The following is a 7,834-nucleotide window of genomic DNA, read 5'->3' as shown; positions in this document are numbered from 1 at the left end:
GGCCTGGAAGACGTGACAACCTTGAAAATAAATAACTAAAATAAGAAATGACTGCTACATTTGTGAAAATCCCCAAACTGCAATACAGCTATATACGTATATCTATAAATATATCTTCCTGATTTGAGAAAAAAGGTTATAAGTGACTAACTGGCCAAAAAAAAGGTCTAACCTGGATCTGACTGATGCACTTTAATTCTTTGCTCACAACCTGGGATACTAGTGCCCTACACACTGTGTGCAACATGTATGTGAGTAGTTGACACCTTCTTCTTCTTTCCTGGGATTTCCCTTCACTGCAGATGCTGTTTTTTCTTTTTTATTTTTGCTGTACGGGCTGCATACAAATGAGACTCATGATTTCTACTGAACAAATATTCTGGGAAGCTTGTGCATTTAGGAGCAGCGCTGGAAGGCCCCAGGGTCAAGCTGTAATGATGAGCTTGTATTTAACGCCCTGACCGCTGCCTTTGCTAAAATACCTCCCTCGCTATTCATAACAACAAGCAGAAAACCATTCCCCCATGCAAATCAGATATAGTCAGGCAGCCAAAAAACAAGTGGCCTCATGTTTTGACCGCATCCCAGATACACAATGCGTATTGATATTATGATGTACTACTAGAGCAAATTGGTTCATATTTGCGTGACAAAAAAAACACAGACCTTTACTGTTTTACAAAACATTGGAATGTTTCAACATTTCCAAGCACTTCTATTCCGTAATCAAGGAGAAATTCATGACTACAGAAGTTGATAGATTACCCATGCAGGACAAAATGAATCACATTTTACAGTCAGAATGCCACCATTAGAAACAGTGCTGCACTACTCGAATTCCTGGGTTGTGTGGTAAAGTATGATGGTTTGTTTAAGGCCATGCTGTAAATAATATTTCTGTGGTTCTTTCTCTCAAGATCAAAGCTGAGCTGTATATAACCCAGAATTTCAACACCACCAAATGTGCTGAATTGGTCCAAGATCCATTTGAAATGAGTTATACACCATATGCTGTGGTCTCAAGGTTACCATTTTTAGTAATACCATTATCCTAACATACCTGATGACCTCAAGGTAATGAACACTACAAAAATTGTTCTTTAATATGGCCTTAATGAGGAGCTGTAGAAACCACATGCCCTCAATAAAATATTAACTGATTACACCAGGAAGCCTGTGGATCAGTTATATCTTGATGAAAGCCTTTCATTTGCAATCATGTAACATTATGACCTTTAATAATTGATGGTAAGCAAGCCTACTGTATACTGTTCCACTATTCCAACCGGCACCGACACAGCGTCCATGTAACGGTTATGCTGTAAATACATATCTACTCTAAACATGACACTGAAAAAACTGACAGCCATCACACAGATGACATGTTAACATGACATGTCACAGTTAATATCAGGCTGCATAAATGGAAATACATTCATACAATATAAATAGGAACCATATTATTATTATTATTATTATTATTATTATTATTATTAATAATAATAATAATAATACTAGCGGTATTGCATTGGGCAAGGCAAGGTTAAAGTACCTGATGTGTGAATCAGTGAAGAGTTCAGGTGCTTTAACTCGTATAATCTAATTTAAAAATATGACAATGGAGGATGCCACACACAGACACAAACACACACACACGTACACACACACACACACACACAAATTTGCTTGTACACATGGGCCATAAACATAGATAAATAATGAATATCTATAAATAACCCTGCATACAAAAATATCTGTATTAGTTCTGTTTTGTAATAATCTCTTCTCCTCAGGGAGAGTGCAGCTTGTGCTCCTAGCATGTAGTGAAGTATCACAATGGTGAGCGTTCAGACTGATGTGATACTGCCCCCTACATGGCCAGAGGACCTTACCTTACAGTTATTTACAATCATTTTCACACGTGTCTCAATACCATGTCCACTTTTTCAAAACTCTTAACACATTCACCATATCAGTAGACTATGTGAACTAAACTGTGTATACTTTTGCATTGCTTTGATACAAAATGCATTCAATCACCACTTCTTCCGAAATTCATGAATTCATGAATACCTCTCAGTCGCTGTCCACCACCAGCAAAATTCTGTACAACTACAGCAAAGTTTGCAGACATTAAGGTACTCAAAGGTGTTCAAAACAGTTAACTTTCAGTTCAAAACCTAACAAAATTTAGATCACTGTAGATGTAAATATGCTGCATTTTGACAGACAAATGAAACTATACCCTTGAAATAAAACAGATTATTCTGATTTTAGAAAGTTTATTCAGTTTTTTTGTTTGCAGGCTTGTTACCACCTATACAAAAGTGGCCATGTTTGCATTGAATGCAATATATATGCATGTATATAGGCAAAATATAGATGTTGTTGTCGCTGAAGAGATTTTTCCACTATTGCTGCTGTATATGTAAGTCATGGGCTATCAGTGAGAGAAAGTGACCCAAGAATGCAACTACAGTAAATTTACCACACTCAACAGTGATATCTACAGTATTGTAACAGATCAAAAAGTTTGTTCTTGGTGTCATGATAGCTGCTTGGCTTCAAATATTTATGGGGCGTGGGGGATTGTAGAGGTGGATAAGATATGCTAAAGATTTTTTTCTGAAGGTTTAAGGCAAGGGAGAATGTTGCAGTAAATGTGAAATTCATAAAACTTTGACCCAAAATACAGAGGACACCATGGATCAGCATTAGGACTACAGCAGACTTCTAGTGGTAGTATCATGTGTTGTTGTTTCACTTACTGTACTAGAAATGAAAAGCATCTGCAGACTTTTTGTTGTATTATAGTAAACCTCAGAAATTGTAGCATAGAGCTGACATGAGGCATATTACAGCATTTCAGATTTATTTGTTTGGCATTACAATATGTACTGTAAACGTTACTTTTTTTTTTTTGCAGTGCAGCACTAATCTATGCAAAAACAGAGGATACAGCAACACATAATATATGCATGTTGCAATGCTTCAAGTTGGTTCTGTTTTTTAGTCCCTTGTATTTTGAGTGACAAAGTAGTCTTGTGGGGAGAGAGCATTTGCTATAGTTATGGCAGCACGAGTCACTTTTGGGTGAATTATGAAGTGTTTTGGTGGTTGTAGTGCATTTTGCCTGAAAGATTAACTGATGTGCTCCTATGCATGGTTGTTAAGCACACTGTGTTAAGAGTTTTGAAAAAGTGGGCATGGTATTGACCTAAGTGTGAAAACGGTTATAAAAAACTGTAATACTTCAAAGCCTTCAGAAAAGCAAAACATACCACCAGAGCTGCTCACTGGACATACAAGGTGTTATGCATTCTGCCATCTTCTTTCTATGCACTTCTGACCACTATTAAAATTGTTGAAATATGTCTTCTTATGTCTTTTGATAGAACATTCTGATGAACAATGCAGGCACAGAATTGTCAGTACATATAGTGTACATGTATACACATATATTGCAGAGAGGCAGCTATCTTGGTTAGATACAATATCTTTGGCACCACATCGTAATTTCAGCACTTCTGATCATTTTTTGCTCTTTTGTATTGCAAATGGAGACAGAGGAGAAGATAAGAGGCAGGGTTTAAAAAAGGCTGATTTAATTACATTACATTCTTTAATTATGTTCCTTCATATTAGACTGAAGAGACATATTGCACAGTTCCTGAGATAACAGACATATGGTCCTGAATGCCTGAATGTTTGTAATGTTGGATCAATGGGCATTACTTGATTTTTCAAGCTTTGCAATTTATGTCCTGAACTTTCACAATGCATTATGGGAGCCTCGAAGCCCTGCATTTAACTGTGGAGGCCATGTTAAAACCTGGTGTTAATTCAAAACAACAAACTTGAAGACCTTTTATAAAACAATATTTTTTTCAAACCCTGATTTCTGTCTACTTGCTTCACGCTGTCTGTTTGCTATCAATCATGCTTGTAATCAATAATACTTAAAATAGGTAGCAGTGTATTTATTGGCTGTTTTCTGACAGTATGAATAGGTTCTTAAATAAGTTACATAAAGCGTGAACAACCTGAAATATCATATTCAAGATAAAAGCTTTCTCTTTTTCCCCCGAACTTATGAATAGCAAGGCTTTAAGGTTTGAAGTTCAAAATATTTTTTCTCCAAAACAGTGTACAATGACACCAATTAAAATATGGTGAAGTTCAAGTATTATAATAAAAAGGCCAACATTTTATAGAACTGTAAAATATGTGCACTTTAAAAATGTACTGCTATACCTGTGAAATTACAAAGGAAGCATGAAAATTGTGGCCCAATTTAAAAAAAGAGAAAAAAAAAATCCCTTGATTACCTTCCCACAATGCACTGCAGTTAAAGCCTGCTGCTGCCTCCTGCAGTCTTGCTGAAAGGTTATGGGATCCAGAATTTTTCAAATGAAGCTCTTCTTTAGACCGGTGATATTTTACAGGGAACACCTATGGAGAGCGATAGATTTCCATCCCGCTTTATCAGGCACAAAATATCCAGAGATAAAATAAAATCCCTTTGAATCTCCACAGGCTGTTCTTTGAAGAATGTACAAAGGGATTTTTTTTTAAATCAACGACATCAGCAGGAAGAACAAGCAAGATGCAAACCTATTTAAAGTGATAGCATTTCAAAGAGGGCAATTAAATGCTTTCTGCACAATGCTGACTATATGTAATTTCAGTTTCAATATATTTGGAATGGGGTATATGCAGCATCCATAAACCCTCAATAATCATTATGTAATGCATCATGACTTTTTATAAACATCTATATGCTAAATGTTAAAATGTTCCAATTTGATATACAGTATGATGCTATGCTTCATAGGCTTGCCATACCTATTCACATAACAACGGTTAGGTGGCCATAGAACTAATAACGGCTTCATGAATGCTTTACAGAAATTATGGTTATATTATAATTATGTATGCATCTAGCACAGCCACCCAACATTGTTTATCTAGATTGCAAAAATGAATGCCTCGTTACAGGGCAGTAAGCCAAAAAATCTTGTGCTCATTCGGTTCCAATTCATCCAAGAGGGCAACTGTAGTGTTCAGCATAAAGGTGAATGAAACTTACCGTAAAAACACATGGTTTTGCTTTAGTGTTGCTTTAAAATGAGCCAGACGATGAAGTAAATTATGTTTCGTAGAATGCATAAAATGCGAATACAGCGTTTGTCTAATCCACCAAATAGCATAGTGGACACTAGGAAGTGCCATCATTTCAATACAGTACAGACATGGTAAAAATGGACTTGGAGCTCCATTTCTTGAACGTATGTGTGTGATTGCTGGTTCTCTCGAGTCACAAATCAATATGGTGCTGCCCGTGGCCTGACTGTTCAATCCACAACTAACCTGCAAAAGGAGTCCAAATTTTATTATAATTCATGCCCTTAAGAGAGAGGAGCACAAGGAATTTACAATATATCACTGCCTGTGTAGGTCTATATAACACGGGATTAGAACACAGGAAGGAACAAAACGCATTACACAGATTCAGAGAAACATTTAAGAACACGCCGCTACGGGGGTAGGGTGGGGGGGGGGGGGTGGTTGGTGCAACACACAATACAGTCTAGACAGATGAGACCTGCACAATGTTCACTGTAATTGGATATCAGCAGCAATCAAGGTTCAAGGACTCTGTTGGGGTGGGGGTGGGGGTGGGGGATTTCTGACATGAAAAAAAAAAAATCAAATCCAGTATGATGGCTTTCCTTTTCTCTCTCGCCCCCCATCCTGTTAGACTTATTAAGGTAATATCATCAATACAGTGGGAAACAGACATTGTGTTATAAGTATCTTAATTTCTAATCAGAGAGTTTTCCCCCCTGTACACAAAGGGTGATAAATAATTCATGTTGGAGACTTTTCTTTGGGTTGGGTGTCCCTGGACAGCGCAGGAATTGGAAGAGAGCTGACAGCTGTGTCAGGGCAGCAGCCCCAGACCTGACATGACAAGGGACTAACAAGTTTCTCTCCATCCTCATCCTCAGAAGACAGCCACATGAAGGTGCGGCAGAAAAAAGGCAGGAGAAAGAGGAACAACAAAAAGAGGGGGGGGGGGTGGAAACTCCCTCTGTCTCCTGCCGAATTAGTGGGCTTGTCTCTAAACATCTGGTCATTGTTTTAACGCGTGTGTCCGATCTTCTATCTCCTGCAGCTTGCAGCTCCCCCCCTCCTCCTACCTCCCACCCCCCTCCATCCCAACCCCCCCCCCCCCCTTTTCTCCATCCACACTTGCCTGGCCATTCACGCTTGTCCCCCCACGATCAATACAAGCAATTCTTGGAGAACTGCAGCGTCTCCATGGCAACTGGGCCGCAGTTTCTCAGCAGAAATCAGCCAGGCCAGGATCCGGACCCTCTGGAGGTCTGAACTGGCTCAGAACGGAGAGGCTGCAGACCCCTCCGCACGGCGCATGCAGTGTTTAACCTAACCGGAGAAATTCACATCCCTGCCATCATATCAGGTTTGCTGCCATCCACATGAAAAATAAATGTTCATCTGAACCGACGGACTGTGTGAATGGCTTCCTGGGGAGAGGGTGAGGAAGTGGGCTGGGGTGGTGGTGGGGGGTGGGTGGGGGGGGGGGGGGGGCAGCATGATGGCTGCAGCAGACACTCATGCCACTGAATGCTCCAGATCTGCACCCCAGTGGTGGGGCTGGTCCAAGCTTGTGCATTCAGCAGTTCAGCTTTCCAGCAGTGAAATTCTAAAACAATTCAGTTCACCCACAATGGGAGGAAGGTAGTGTGTGCATATTGGTGTGTGTGTCTGTCTGTCTGTATTTAACTGTATTTATGTGTCTCTGTGTATGTGTATGCACCTGTGTGTATTCATCTGAGTGTGTGTGTGTGACTGTGTCTGGTGTGTGTATGTGTGTGTATGTGTATGTGGGTGCGTGTGTCTGTGTGTGCATGTGTGTGTGTGTGTGTGTTTGTCTGAGTGTGTGTGTGTGTGTGTGTGTGTGTGTGTGTGTGTGTGTGTGAGTGAGTGAGTCTGTGTGTGTGTGTGTGTGTGTGTGTGTGTGTGTGTGTGTGTGTGTGTGTGTGTGTGTGTGTGTGTGTGTGAGTGTGTGAGTCTGTGTGTGTGTGTGTGTGTGTGTGTGTGTGTGTGTGTGTGTACACATGCATGCATGCTTACAGGTGAGCTTCTGTGTGTCTGTCCCCTGTGTGTTGTGTGCTTAGTTCAGGCAGCAAAACATAGGCTGATTCTTCCCTGGGAAAGTGCATCTCTGAGTTCCCCATTGCCCAGGAGGATTGGGCATGGATGTCAGGCTGTCTGTCTATGAGAAGGTAGCATGGGCCAGTCAGAGGGGAGTGTAGGTGGCTGCCCCTTTCACAGACAGCCAGGAGCCCTGGACATCCCCCAACAGCACTGACAGGTCACAGACACATGTAGGCCAGACCCCAGGCACAGCGAGTGGGTCAGCATACTGCCACAAGGGAAGGACAGGAAGAAACCGCATAGAGCCTGTCAAAAAAAAAAAAACAACAGGAGGGTTTTTCCATATTAAAGTAAGAAAACATCAAGCATCGACCTTTCCTTTGTGTCTGAGTTCAGACAAAGAAGCAAGTACTTACTCTCTGCTCTCATCTCAGCCAGCACACAAATGTACCATGCTGTTGCATAGTTTTAATTCCAAATAAACAAATCAAGCCACTCCAAGACTAGTCTCCAAACCAAGGAAGCGCTAAGGAGCCCCATTCAAAACCATATCTGATCCTGCAGCAGGTCACCCATAATGCATTGGGTGAGAACAATAAAGTGCAGTCATGAGCCAAATGTCCACTCTGTGTAAAAGACACAATGTTGT

Source organism: Megalops cyprinoides, chromosome 8 (assembly GCF_013368585.1).
Source record: "Megalops cyprinoides isolate fMegCyp1 chromosome 8, fMegCyp1.pri, whole genome shotgun sequence".
In the NCBI taxonomy this organism is placed as follows: domain Eukaryota; kingdom Metazoa; phylum Chordata; class Actinopteri; order Elopiformes; family Megalopidae; genus Megalops; species Megalops cyprinoides.
The sequence above is the reverse complement of the archived record's forward strand: the minus strand, read 5'-3'. Positions refer to the sequence as shown.